Here is a 14,706-nt window from a genome sequence, read left to right on the forward strand (position 1 = left end):
ATTACAATCTGAGACCTATTGATCTGAAGTCTATTGCACTTCCTCCTCTGATAGGAACTGTCTGACAGAGAAAAACCATTGAATGAGGGACATTTTAGACTGAGTAACATAACCAAAAAAGGAGCACTCCCTCTCTCAAAATACACTTAGAAAGTACTTGATTTCAAGGGGGTGACAGGATTTGAACTTGAGAAATTGTCTAATAATGGACAATTTTGCCTGAGTAACATATTCGAAAAAAGAGTCCTCTACCCTCAAAATACTCTTTGAAAGCACTAGATTTAAAGGGGGCATCATGATTTGAACCTGGGACCTCTTGATCTGCAGTCAAATGCTCTACCACTGAGCTATACCCCCTCTGTTAGAAACTGTCTAAAGGCCGAAAAATTGTCTAATAAGGGACATTATAGCTGGAGATCAACAAAAACTAATGAAGAACACTCTCTCTCTGAAAACATACCCATAAAGTATTTGATTTGAAGATGACAAATATATTACAATCTGAGACCTATTGATCTGAAGTCTGTTGCACTTCCACCTCTGTTAGGAACTGTCTGACAGAGAAAAACCATCTAATGAGGGACATTTTAGCAGAGCACTCCCTCTCTCAAGAAACACTGAGAAAGTACTTGATTTCAAGGGGGGCGCCAGGATTTGATACTGAGAAATTGTCTAACAAGGGAGATTTTAGCTTGTGATCAACATAACCTAATAAAGAAAACTCTCTCTTTGAAAACGTACCCATAAAGTGTTTGATTTCAAGTTGACAAAAAAATTACAATCTGAGACCTATTGATCTGAAGTCTATTGCACTTCCTCCTCTGATAGGAACTGTCTGACAGAGAAAAACCATTGAATGAGGGACATTTTAGACTGAGTAACGTAACCAAAAAAGGAGCACTCCCTCTCTCAAAATACACTTAGAAAGTACTTGATTTCAAGCGGGTGACAGGATTTGAACTTGAGAAATTGTCTAATAAGGGACAATTTTGCCTGAGTAACATATTCGAAAAAAGAGTTAGTTTGAACCTGGGACCTCTTGATCTGCAGTCAAATGCTCCACCACTGAGCTATACCCCCTCTGCTTGAAACTGTCTAAAGGCCGAAAAATTGTCTAATAAGGGACATTATAGCTGGAGATCAACAAAAACTAATGAAGAAAACTCTCTCTCTGAAAACATACCCATAAAGTATTTGATTTGAAGATGACAAATATATTACAATCTGAGACCTATTGATCTGAAGTCTATTGCACTTCCACCTCTGATAGGAACTGTCTGACAGAGAAAAAACATTGAATGAGGGACATTTTAGACTGAGTAACATAACCAAAAAAGGAGCACTCCCTCTCTCAAGATACACTTAGAAAGTACTTGATTTCAAGGGGGGCGCCAGGATTTGATACTGTCAAATTGTCTAACAAGGGAGATTTTAGCTTGTGATCAACATAACCTAATAAAGAAAACTCTCTCTTTGAAAACGTACCCATAAAGTGTTTGATTTCAAGTTGACAAAAAAATTACAATCTAAGACCTATTGATCTGAAGTCTATTGCACTTCCTCCTCTGATAGGAACTGTCTGACAGAGAAAAAACATTGAATGAGGGACATTTTAGACTGAGTAACATAACCAAAAAAGGAGCACTCCCTCTCTCAAAATACACATAGAAAGTACTTGATTTCAAGCGGGTGACAGGATTTGAACTTGAGAAATTGTCTAATAAGGGACAATTTTGACTGAGTAACATATTCGAAAAAAGAGTCCTCTACCCTCAAAATACTCTTTGAAAGCACTTGATTTAAAGGGGGCATCAGGATATGAACCTGGGACCTCTTCATCTGCAGTCAAATGCTCTACCACTGAGCTATACCCCCTCTGCTTGAAACTGTCTAAAGGCCGAAAAATTGTCTAATAAGGGACATTATAGCTGGAGATCAACAAAAACTAATGAAGAACACTCTCTCTCTGAAAACATACCCATAAAGTATTTGATTTGAAGATGACAAATATATTACAATCTGAGACCTATTGATCTGAAGTCTATTGCACTTCCACCTCTGATAGGAACTGTCTGACAGAGAAAAACCATTGAATGAGGGACATTTTAGACTGAGTAACATAACCAAAAAAGGAGCACTCCCTCTCTCAAGATACACTTAGAAAGTACTTGATTTCAAGGGGGGCGCCAGGATTTGATACTGAGAAATTGTCTAACAAGGGAGATTTTAGCTTGTGATCAACATAACCTAATAAAGAAAACTCTCTCTTTGAAAATGTACCCATAAAGTGTTTGATTTCAAGTTGACAAAAAAATTACAATCTGAGACCTATTGATCTGAAGTCTATTGCACTTCCGCCTCTGATAGGAACTGTCTGACAGAGAAAAACCATTGAATGAGGGACATTTTAGACTGAGTAACATAACCAAAAAAGGAGCACTCCCTCTCTCAAAATACACTTAGAAAGTACTTGATTTCAAGCGGGTGACAGGATTTGAACTTGAGAAATTGTCTAATAAGGGACAATTTTGCCTGAGTAACATATTCGAAAAAAGAGTCCTCTACCCTCAAAATACTATTTGAAAGCACTTGATTTAAAAGGGGCATCAGGATTTGAACCTGGGACCTCTTGATCTGCAGTCAAATGCTCTACCACTGAGCTATACCCCTCTGCTTGAAACTGTCTAAAGGCCGAAAAATTGTCTAATAAGGGACATTATAGCTGGAGATCAACAAAAACTAATGAAGAACACTCTCTCTCTGAAAACATACCCATAAAGTATTTGATTTGAAGATGACAAATATATTACAATCTGAGACCTATTGATCTGAAGTCTATTGCACTTCCACCTCTGATAGGAACTGTCTGACAGAGAAAAACCATTGAATGAGGGACATTTTAGACTGAGTAACATAACCAAAAAAGGAGCACTCCCTCTCTCAAGATACACTTAGAAAGTACTCGATTTCAAGGGGGGCGCCAGGATTTGATACTGAGAAATTGTCTAACAAGGGAGATTTTAGCTTGTGATCAACATAACCTAATAAAGAAAACTCTCTCTTTGAAAATGTTACCATAAAGTGTTTGATTTCAAGTTGACAAAAAAATTACAATCTGAGACCTATTGATCTGAAGTCTATTGCACTTCCTCCTCTGATAGGAACTGTCTGACAGAGAAAAACCATTGAATGAGGGACATTTTAGACTGAGTAACATAACCAAAAAAGGAGCACTCCCTCTCTCAAAATACACTTAGAAAGTACTTGATTTCAAGGGGGTGACAGGATTTGAACTTGAGAAATTGTCTAATAAGGGACAATTTTGCCTGAGTAACATATTCGAAAAAAGCGTCCTCTACCCTCAAAATACTCTTTGAAAGCACTTGATTTAAAGGGGGCATCAGGATTTGAACCTGGGACCTCTTGATCTGCAATCAAATGCTCTACCACTGAGCTATACCCCCTCTGCTAGAAACTGTCTAAAGGTGGAAAAATTGTCTAATAAGGGACATTATAGCTGGAGATCAACAAAAACTAATGAAGGACACTCTCTCTCTGAAAACATACCCATAAAGTATTTGATTTGAAGATGACAAATATATTACAATCTGAGACCTATTGATCTGAAGTCTGTTGCACTTCCACCTCTGTTAGGAACTGTCTGACAGAGAAAAACCATGTAATGAGGGACATTTTAGCAGAGCACTCCCTCTCTCAAGAAACACTGAGAAAGTACTTGATTTCAAGGGGGGCGCCAGGATTTGATACTGAGAAATTGTCTAACAAGGGAGATTTTAGCTTGTGATCAACATAACCTAATAAAGAAAACTCTCTCTTTGAAAACGTACCCATAAAGTGTTTGATTTCAAGTTGACAAAAAAATTACAATCTGAGACCTATTGATCTGAAGTCTATTGCACTTCCTCCTCTGATAGGAACTGTCTGACAGAGAAAAACCATTGAATGAGGGACATTTTAGACTGAGTAACATAACCAAAAAAGGAGCACTCCCTCTCTCAAAATACACTTAGAAAGTACTTGATTTCAAGCGGGTGACAGGATTTGAACTTGAGAAATTGTCTAATAAGGGACAATTTTGCCTGAGTAACATATTCGAAAAAAGAGTCCTCTACCCTCAAAATACTCTTTGAAAGCACTTGATTTAAAGGGGGCATCAGGATTTGAACCTGGGACCTCTTGATCTGCAGTCAAATGCTCTACCACTGAGCTATACCCCCTCTGCTTGAAACTGTCTAAAGGCCGAAAAATTGTCTAATAAGGGACATTATAGCTGGAGATCAACAATAACTAATGAAGAACACTCTCTCTCTGAAAACATACCCATAAAGTATTTGATTTGAAGATGACAAATATATTACAATCTGAGACCTATTGATCTGAAGTCTATTGCACTTCCACCTCTGATAGGAACTGTCTGACAGAGAAAAACCATTGAATGAGGGACATTTTAGACTGAGTAACATAACCAAAAAAGGAGCACTCCCTCTCTCAAGATACACTTAGAAAGTACTTGATTTCAAGGGGGGCGCCAGGATTTGATACTGAGAAATTGTCTAACAAGGGAGATTTTAGCTTGTGATCAACATAACCTAATAAAGAAAACTCTCTCTTTGAAAACGTACCCATAAAGTGTTTGATTTCAAGTTGACAAAAAAATTACAATCTGAGACCTATTGATCTGAAGTCTATTGCACTTCCTCCTCTGATAGGAACTGTCTGACAGAGAAAAACCATTGAATGAGGGACATTTTAGACTGAGTAACATAACCAAAAAAGGAGCACTCCCTCTCTCAAAATACACTTAGAAAGTACTTGATTTCAAGGGGGTGCCAGGATTTGAACGTGAGAAAATGTCTAATAAGGGACAATTTTGCCTGAGTAACATATTCGAAAAAAGTGTCCTCTACCCTCAAAATACTCTCTGAAAGCCCTTGATTTAAAGGGGGCATCAGGATTTGAACCTGGGACCTCTTGATCTGCTGTCAAATGCTCTACCACTGAGCTATACCCCCTCTGCTTCAAACTGTCTAAAGGCGTAAAAATGGTCAAATAAGGGACATAATAGCTGGAGATCGACAAAAATGAATAAAGAACACTCTCTCTCTGAAAACATACCCATAAAGTATTTGATTTCAAGATGACAAATATATTACAATCTGAGACCTATTGATCTGAAGTCTATTGCACTTCCTCCTCTGATAGGAACTGTCTGACAGAGAAAAACCATTGAATGAGGGACATTTTAGACTGAGTAACATAACCAAAAAAGGAGCACTCCCTCTCTCAAAATACACTTAGAAAGTACTTGATTTCAAGGGGGTTTCAGGATTTGAACTTGAGAAATTGTCTAATAAGGGACAATTTTGCCTGAGTAACATATTCGGAAAAAAAAGTCATCTACCCTCAAAATACTCTTTGAAAGCTCTTGATTTTAAGGGGGCATCAGGATTTGAACCTGGGACCTCTTGATCTGCAGTCAAATGCTCTACCACTGAGCTATACCCCCTCTGCTAGAAACTGCCTAAAGGCAGAAAAATTGTCCAATAAGGGACATTATAGCTGTAGAACCCAGAAAGTATATGATTTCAAGATGACAAATATATTACAATCTGAGACCTATTGATCTGAAGTCTGTTGCACTTCCACCTCTGTTAAGAACTGTCTGACAGAGAAAAACCATCTAATGAGGGACATTTTAGCAGAGCACTCCCTCTCTCGAGAAACACTGAGAAAGTACTTGATTTCAAGGGGGCGCCAGTATTTGATCCTGAGAAATTGTCTAATAAGGGAGATTTTAGCTTGTGATCAACATAACCTAATAAAGAAAACTCTCTCTTTGAAAACGTACCCATAAAGTGTTTGATTTCAAGTTGACAAAAAAATTACAATCTGAGACCTATTGGTCTTTGGCACTTCCACCTCTGATAGGAACTGTCTGACAGAGAAAAAACATTGAATGAGGGACATTTTAGACTGAGTAACATAACCAAAAAAGGAGCACTCCCTCTCTCAAGATACAAATAGAAAGTACTTGATTTCAAGGGGGTGCCAGGATTTGAACGTGAGAAATTGTCTAATAAGGGACAATTTTCCCTGTGTAACATATTCCAAAAAAGAGTCCTCTACCTTCAAAATACTCTTGGAAAGCTCTTGATTTTAAGGGGGCATCAGGATTTGAACTTGGGACCTCTTGATCTGCAGTCAAATGCTCTACTCTAAATCTCTCCACCTCTGATAGGAACTGTCTGACAGAGAAAAAACATTGAATGAGGGACATTTTAGACTGAGTAACATAACCAAAAAAGGAGCACTCCCTCTCTCAAGATACACTTAGAAAGTACTTGATTTCAAGGGGGCGCCAGTATTTGATCCTGAGAAATTGTCTAATAAGGGAGATTTTAGCTTGTGATCAACATAACCTAATAAAGAAAACTCTCTCTTTGAAAACGTACCCATAAAGTGTTTGATTTCAAGTTGACAAAAAAATTAGAATCTGAGACATATTGATCTGAAGTCTATTGCACTTCCACCTCTGATAGGAACTATCTGACAGAGAAAAACCATTGAATGAGGGACATTTTAGACTGAGTAACATAACCAAAAAAGGAGCACTCCCTCTCTCAAGATACACTTAGAAAGTACTTGATTTCAAGGTGGCGCCAGTATTTGATCCTGAGAAATTGTCTAATAAGGGACAATTTCGCTTGAGTAACATATTCGAAAAAAGTGTCCTCTACCCTCAAAATACTCTATGAAAGCCCTTGATTTAAAGGGGGCATCATGATTTGAACCTGGGACCTCTTGATCTGCAGTCAAATGCTCTACCACTGAGTTATACCCCCTCTGCTAGAAACTGTCTAAAGGCGGAAAAATTGTCTAATAAGGGACATTATAGCTGGAGATCAACAAAATCTAATGAAGAACACTCTTTCTCTGAAAACATACCCAGAAAGTATTTGATTTGAAGATGACAAATATATTACAATCTGAGACCTATTGATCTGAAGTCTGTTGCACTTCCACCTCTGTTAGGAACTGTCTGACAGAGAAAAACCATCTAATGAGGGACATTTTAGCAGAGCACTCCCTCTCTCAAGAAACACTTAGAAAGTACTTGATTTCAAGGGGGCGCCAGTATTTGATCATGAGAAATTGTCTAATAAGGGAGATTTTAGCTTGTGATCAACATAACCTAATAAAGAAAACTCTCTCTTTGAAAACGTACCCATAAAGTGTTTGATTTCAAGTTGACAAAAAAATTACAATCTGAGACCTATTGATCTGAAGTCTATTGCACTTCCTCCTCTGATAGGAACTGTCTGACAGAGAAAAAACATTGAATGAGGGACATTTTAGACTGAGTAACATAACCAAAAAAGGAGCACTCCCTCTCTCAAGATACACTTAGAAAGTACGTGGTTTCAAGGGGGTGCCAGGATTTGAACGTGAGAAATTGTCTAATAAGGGACAATTTTGCCTGAGTAACATATTCAAAAAAAGAGTCCTCTAACCTCAAAATACTCTTTGAAAACTCTTGATTTTAAGGGGGCATCAGGGTTTGAACCTGGGACCTCTTGATCTGCAGTAAAATGCTCTACCACTGAGCTATACCCCCTCTGCTAGAAACTGTCTAAAGGCGGAAAAATTGTCTAATAAGGGACATAATAGCTGGAGATCGACAAAACTAATATAGAACACTCTCTCTCTGAAAACATACCCATAAAGTAATTGATTTCTTGATGACAAAAGTATTACAATCTGAGACCTATTGATCTGAAGTCTGTTGCACTTCCACCTCTGTTAGGAACTGTCTGACAGAGAAAAACCATCTAATGAGGGACATTTTAGCAGAGCACTCCCTCTCTCAAGAAACACTGAGAAAGTACTTGATTTCAAGGGGGGCGCCAGGATTTGATACTGAGAAATTGTCTAACAAGGGAGATTTTAGCTTGTGATCAACATAACCTAATAAAGAAAACTCTCTCTTTGAAAACATACCCATAAAGTATTTGATTTGAAGATGACAAATATATTACAATCTGAGACCTATTGATCTGAAGTCTATTGCACTTCCTCCTCTGATAGGAACTGTCTGACAGAGAAAAACCATTGAATGAGGGACATTTTAGACTGAGTAACATAACCAAAAAAGGAGCACTCCCTCTCTCAAAATACACTTAGAAAGTACTTGATTTCAAGGGGGTTTCAGGATTTGAACTTGAGAAATTGTCTAATAAGGGACAATTTTGCCTGAGTAACATATTCGGAAAAAAAAGTAATCTACCCTCAAAATACTCTTTGAAAGCTCTTGATTTTAAGGGGGCATCAGGATTTGAACCTGGGACCTCTTGATCTGCAGTCAAATGCTCTACCACTGAGCTATACCCCCTCTGCTTGAAACTGTCTAAAGGCCGAAAGAAAAATTGTCTAATAAGGGACATTATAGCTGGAGATCAACAAAAACTAATGAAGAACACTCTCTCTCTGAAAACATACCCATAAAGTATTTGATTTGAAGATGACAAATATATTACAATCTGAGACCTATTGATCTGAAGTCTATTGCACTTCCACCTCTGATAGGAACTGTCTGACAGAGAAAAACCATTGAATGAGGGACATTTTAGACTGAGTAACATAACCAAAAAAGGAGCACTCCCTCTCTCAAGAAACACTGAGAAAGTACTTGATTTCAAGGGGGCGCCAGTATTTGATCCTGAGAAATTGTCTAATAAGGGAGATTTTAGCTTGTGATCAACATAACCTAATAAAGAAAACTCTCTCTTTGAAAACATACCCATAAAGTGTTTGATTTCAAGTTGACAAAAAAATTACAATCTGAGACCTATTGATCTGAAGTCTATTGCACTTCCTCCTCTGATAGGAACTGTCTGACAGAGAAAAAACATTGAATGAGGGACATTTTAGACTGAGTAACATAACCAAAAAAGGAGCACTCCCTCTCTCAAGATACACTTAGAAAGTACGTGGTTTCAAGGGGGTGCCAGGATTTGAACGTGAGAAATTGTCTAATAAGGGACAATTTTGCCTGAGTAACATATTCAAAAAAAGAGTCCTCTAACCTCAAAATACTCTTTGAAAACTCTTGATTTAAAGGGGGCATCAGGGTTTGAACCTGGGACCTCTTGATCTGCAGTCAAACGCTCTACCACTGAGCTATACCCCCTCTGCTAGAAACTGTCTAAAGGCGGAAAAATATTCTAATAAGGGACATAATAGCTGGAGATCGACAAAAACTAATATAGAACACTCTCTCTCTGAAAACATACCCATAAAGTAATTGATTTCTTGATGACAAAAGTATTACAATCTGAGACCTATTGATCTGAAGTCTGTTGCACTTCCACCTCTGTTAGGAACTGTCTGACAGAGAAAAACCATCTAATGAGGGACATTTTAGCAGAGCACTCCCTCTCTCAAGAAACACTGAGAAAGTACTTGATTTCAAGGGGGGCGCCAGGATTTGATACTGAGAAATTGTCTAACAAGGGAGATTTTAGCTTGTGATCAACATAACCTAATAAAGAAAACTCTCTCTTTGAAAACGTACCCATAAAGTGTTTGATTTCAAGTTGACAAAAAAATTACAATCTGAGACCTATTGATCTGAAGTCTATTGCACTTCCTCCTCTGATAGGAACTGTCTGACAGAGAAAAACCATTGAATGAGGGACATTTTAGACTGAGTAACATAACCAAAAAAGGAGCACTCCCTCTCTCAAAATACACTTAGAAAGTACTTGATTTCAAGCGGGTGACAGGATTTGAACTTGAGAAATTGTCTAATAAGGGACAATTTTGCCTGAGTAACATATTCGAAAAAAGAGTCCTCTACCCTCAAAATACTCTTTGAAAGCACTTGATTTAAAGGGGGCATCAGGATTTGAACCTGGGACCTCTTGATCTGCAGTCAAATGCTCTACCACTGAGCTATACCCCCTCTGCTTGAAACTGTCTAAAGGCCGAAAAATTGTCTAATAAGGGACATTATAGCTGGAGATCAACAAAAACTAATGAAGAACAATCTCTCTCTGAAAACATACCCATAAAGTATTTGATTTGAAGATGACAAATATATTACAATCTGAGACCTATTGATCTGAAGTCTATTGCACTTCCACCTCTGATAGGAACTGTCTGACAGAGAAAAACCATTGAATGAGGGACATTTTAGACTGAGTAACATAACCAAAAAAGGAGCACTCCCTCTCTCAAGATACACTTAGAAAGTACTTGATTTCAAGGGGGGCGCCAGGATTTGATACTGAGAAATTGTCTAACAAGGGAGATTTTAGCTTGTGATCAACATAACCTAATAAAGAAAACTCTCTCTTTGAAAATGTACCCATAAAGTGTTTGATTTCAAGTTGACAAAAAAATTACAATCTGAGACCTATTGATCTGAAGTCTATTGCACTTCCTCCTCTGATAGGAACTGTCTGACAGAGAAAAACCATCTAATGAGGGACATTTTAGCAGAGCACTCCCTCTCTCAAGAAACACTGAGAAAGTACTTGATTTCAAGGGGGGCGCCAGGATTTGATACTGAGAAATTGTCTAACAAGGGAGATTTTAGCTTGTGATCAACATAACCTAATAAAGAAAACTCTCTCTTTGAAAACGTACCCATAAAGTGTTTGATTTCAAGTTGACAAAAAAATTACAATCTGAGACCTATTGATCTGAAGTCTATTGCACTTCCTCCTCTGATAGGAACTGTCTGACAGAGAAAAACCATTGAATGAGGGACATTTTAGACTGAGTAACATAACCAAAAAAGGAGCACTCCCTCTCTCAAAATACACTTAGAAAGTACTTGATTTCAAGCGGGTGACAGGATTTGAACTTGAGAAATTGTCTAATAAGGGACAATTTTGCCTGAGTAACATATTCGAAAAAAGAGTCCTCTACCCTCAAAATACTCTTTGAAAGCACTTGATTTAAAGGGGGCATCAGGATTTGAACCTGGGACCTCTTGATCTGCAGTCAAATGCTCTACCACTGAGCTATACCCCCTCTGCTTGAAACTGTCTAAAGGCCGAAAAATTGTCTAATAAGGGACATTATAGCTGGAGATCAACAAAAACTAATATAGAACACTCTCTCTCTGAAAACATACCCATAAAGTATTTGATTTGAAGATGACAAATATATTACAATCTGAGACCTATTGATCTGAAGTCTATTGCACTTCCACCTCTGATAGGAACTGTCTGACAGAGAAAAACCATTGAATGAGGGACATTTTAGACTGAGTAACATAACCAAAAAAGGAGCACTCCCTCTCTCAAGATACACTTAGAAAGTACTTGATTTCAAGGGGGGCGCCAGGATTTGATACTGAGAAATTGTCTAACAAGGGAGATTTTAGCTTGTGATCAACATAACCTAATAAAGAAAACTCTCTCTTTGAAAATGTACCCATAAAGTGTTTGATTTCAAGTTGACAAAAAAATTACAATCTGAGACCTATTGATCTGAAGTCTATTGCACTTCCTCCTCTGATAGGAACTGTCTGACAGAGAAAAACCATTGAATGAGGGACATTTTAGACTGAGTAACATAACCAAAAAAGGAGCACTCCCTCTCTCAAAATACACTTAGAAAGTACTTGATTTCAAGGGGGTTTCAGGATTTGAACTTGAGAAATTGTCTAATAAGGGACAATTTTGCCTGAGTAACATATTCGGAAAAAAAAGTAATCTACCCTCAAAATACTCTTTGAAAGCTCTTGATTTTAAGGGGGCATCAGGATTTGAACCTGGGACCTCTTGATCTGCAGTCAAATGCTCTACCACTGAGCTATACCCCCTCTGCTTGAAACTGTCTAAAGGCCGAAAAATTGTCTAATAAGGGACATTATAGCTGGAGATCAACAAAAACTAATGAAGAACACTCTCTCTCTGAAAACATACCCATAAAGTATTTGATTTGAAGATGACAAATATATTACAATCTGAGACCTATTGATCTGAAGTCTATTGCACTTCCACCTCTGATAGGAACTGTCTGACAGAGAAAAACCATTGAATGAGGGACATTTTAGACTGAGTAACATAACCAAAAAAGGAGCACTCCCTCTCTCAAGAAACACTGAGAAAGTACTTGATTTCAAGGGGGCGCCAGTATTTGATCCTGAGAAATTGTCTAATAAGGGAGATTTTAGCTTGTGATCAACATAACCTAATAAAGAAAACTCTCTCTTTGAAAACATACCCATAAAGTGTTTGATTTCAAGTTGACAAAAAAATTACAATCTGAGACCTATTGATCTGAAGTCTATTGCACTTCCTCCTCTGATAGGAACTGTCTGACAGAGAAAAAACATTGAATGAGGGACATTTTAGACTGAGTAACATAACCAAAAAAGGAGCACTCCCTCTCTCAAGATACACTTAGAAAGTACGTGGTTTCAAGGGGGTGCCAGGATTTGAACGTGAGAAATTGTCTAATAAGGGACAATTTTGCCTGAGTAACATATTCAAAAAAAGAGTCCTCTAACCTCAAAATACTCTTTGAAAACTCTTGATTTAAAGGGGGCATCAGGGTTTGAACCTGGGACCTCTTGATCTGCAGTCAAACGCTCTACCACTGAGCTATACCCCCTCTGCTAGAAACTGTCTAAAGGCGGAAAAATATTCTAATAAGGGACATAATAGCTGGAGATCGACAAAAACTAATATAGAACACTCTCTCTCTGAAAACATACCCATAAAGTAATTGATTTCTTGATGACAAAAGTATTACAATCTGAGACCTATTGATCTGAAGTCTGTTGCACTTCCACCTCTGTTAGGAACTGTCTGACAGAGAAAAACCATCTAATGAGGGACATTTTAGCAGAGCACTCCCTCTCTCAAGAAACACTGAGAAAGTACTTGATTTCAAGGGGGGCGCCAGGATTTGATACTGAGAAATTGTCTAACAAGGGAGATTTTAGCTTGTGATCAACATAACCTAATAAAGAAAACTCTCTCTTTGAAAACGTACCCATAAAGTGTTTGATTTCAAGTTGACAAAAAAATTACAATCTGAGACCTATTGATCTGAAGTCTATTGCACTTCCTCCTCTGATAGGAACTGTCTGACAGAGAAAAACCATTGAATGAGGGACATTTTAGACTGAGTAACATAACCAAAAAAGGAGCACTCCCTCTCTCAAGATACACTTAGAAAGTACTTGATTTCAAGGGGGGCGCCAGGATTTGATACTGAGAAATTGTCTAACAAGGGAGATTTTAGCTTGTGATCAACATAACCTAATAAAGAAAACTCTCTCTTTGAAAATGTACCCATAAAGTGTTTGATTTCAAGTTGACAAAAAAATTACAATCTGAGACCTATTGATCTGAAGTCTATTGCACTTCCTCCTCTGATAGGAACTGTCTGACAGAGAAAAACCATCTAATGAGGGACATTTTAGCAGAGCACTCCCTCTCTCAAGAAACACTGAGAAAGTACTTGATTTCAAGGGGGGCGCCAGGATTTGATACTGAGAAATTGTCTAACAAGGGAGATTTTAGCTTGTGATCAACATAACCTAATAAAGAAAACTCTCTCTTTGAAAACGTACCCATAAAGTGTTTGATTTCAAGTTGACAAAAAAATTACAATCTGAGACCTATTGATCTGAAGTCTATTGCACTTCCTCCTCTGATAGGAACTGTCTGACAGAGAAAAACCATTGAATGAGGGACATTTTAGACTGAGTAACATAACCAAAAAAGGAGCACTCCCTCTCTCAAAATACACTTAGAAAGTACTTGATTTCAAGCGGGTGACAGGATTTGAACTTGAGAAATTGTCTAATAAGGGACAATTTTGCCTGAGTAACATATTCGAAAAAAGAGTCCTCTACCCTCAAAATACTCTTTGAAAGCACTTGATTTAAAGGGGGCATCAGGATTTGAACCTGGGACCTCTTGATCTGCAGTCAAATGCTCTACCACTGAGCTATACCCCCTCTGCTTGAAACTGTCTAAAGGCCGAAAAATTGTCTAATAAGGGACATTATAGCTGGAGATCAACAAAAACTAATATAGAACACTCTCTCTCTGAAAACATACCCATAAAGTATTTGATTTGAAGATGACAAATATATTACAATCTGAGACCTATTGATCTGAAGTCTATTGCACTTCCACCTCTGATAGGAACTGTCTGACAGAGAAAAACCATTGAATGAGGGACATTTTAGACTGAGTAACATAACCAAAAAAGGAGCACTCCCTCTCTCAAGATACACTTAGAAAGTACTTGATTTCAAGGGGGGCGCCAGGATTTGATACTGAGAAATTGTCTAACAAGGGAGATTTTAGCTTGTGATCAACATAACCTAATAAAGAAAACTCTCTCTTTGAAAATGTACCCATAAAGTGTTTGATTTCAAGTTGACAAAAAAATTACAATCTGAGACCTATTGATCTGAAGTCTATTGCACTTCCTCCTCTGATAGGAACTGTCTGACAGAGAAAAACCATTGAATGAGGGACATTTTAGACTGAGTAACATAACCAAAAAAGGAGCACTCCCTCTCTCAAAATACACTTAGAAAGTACTTGATTTCAAGGGGGTGACAGGATTTGAACTTGAGAAATTGTCTAATAATGGACAATTTTGCCTGAGTAACATATTCGAAAAAAGGGTCCTCTACCCTCAAAATAC

General features: G+C 37.8%; 10 non-coding genes across 10 annotated transcripts; all 10 read right to left on the bottom strand.

The window, feature by feature from the left end:
- Positions 1-3,392: 3,392 nt before the first annotated feature.
- trnac-gca (transfer RNA cysteine (anticodon GCA)) lies at positions 3,393-3,464 on the bottom strand. Its single transcript has one exon. It is a non-coding gene; the product is annotated as a tRNA-Cys (tRNA).
- A 702-nt stretch (positions 3,465-4,166) lies between these two features.
- Positions 4,167-4,238, bottom strand: trnac-gca (transfer RNA cysteine (anticodon GCA)). The gene has a single exon. It is a non-coding gene; the product is annotated as a tRNA-Cys (tRNA).
- A 1,217-nt stretch (positions 4,239-5,455) lies between these two features.
- trnac-gca (transfer RNA cysteine (anticodon GCA)) lies at positions 5,456-5,527 on the bottom strand. The gene has a single exon. It is a non-coding gene; the product is annotated as a tRNA-Cys (tRNA).
- A 2,811-nt stretch (positions 5,528-8,338) lies between these two features.
- trnac-gca (transfer RNA cysteine (anticodon GCA)) lies at positions 8,339-8,410 on the bottom strand. The gene has a single exon. It is a non-coding gene; the product is annotated as a tRNA-Cys (tRNA).
- Positions 8,411-9,136: 726 nt separating this feature from the next.
- trnac-gca (transfer RNA cysteine (anticodon GCA)) lies at positions 9,137-9,208 on the bottom strand. Its single transcript has one exon. It is a non-coding gene; the product is annotated as a tRNA-Cys (tRNA).
- Positions 9,209-9,910: 702 nt separating this feature from the next.
- Positions 9,911-9,982, bottom strand: trnac-gca (transfer RNA cysteine (anticodon GCA)). The gene has a single exon. It is a non-coding gene; the product is annotated as a tRNA-Cys (tRNA).
- Positions 9,983-10,986: 1,004 nt separating this feature from the next.
- trnac-gca (transfer RNA cysteine (anticodon GCA)) lies at positions 10,987-11,058 on the bottom strand. The gene has a single exon. It is a non-coding gene; the product is annotated as a tRNA-Cys (tRNA).
- Positions 11,059-11,782: 724 nt separating this feature from the next.
- On the bottom strand, positions 11,783-11,854 carry trnac-gca (transfer RNA cysteine (anticodon GCA)). Its single transcript has one exon. It is a non-coding gene; the product is annotated as a tRNA-Cys (tRNA).
- A 722-nt stretch (positions 11,855-12,576) lies between these two features.
- On the bottom strand, positions 12,577-12,648 carry trnac-gca (transfer RNA cysteine (anticodon GCA)). Its single transcript has one exon. It is a non-coding gene; the product is annotated as a tRNA-Cys (tRNA).
- A 1,285-nt stretch (positions 12,649-13,933) lies between these two features.
- On the bottom strand, positions 13,934-14,005 carry trnac-gca (transfer RNA cysteine (anticodon GCA)). The gene has a single exon. It is a non-coding gene; the product is annotated as a tRNA-Cys (tRNA).
- Between the last annotated feature and the right edge of the window lie 701 nt (positions 14,006-14,706).

This window comes from Oncorhynchus mykiss, chromosome 25, assembly GCF_057628025.1.
Source record: "Oncorhynchus mykiss isolate SJ-2025 chromosome 25, ASM5762802v1, whole genome shotgun sequence".
NCBI lineage: Eukaryota > Metazoa > Chordata > Actinopteri > Salmoniformes > Salmonidae > Oncorhynchus > Oncorhynchus mykiss.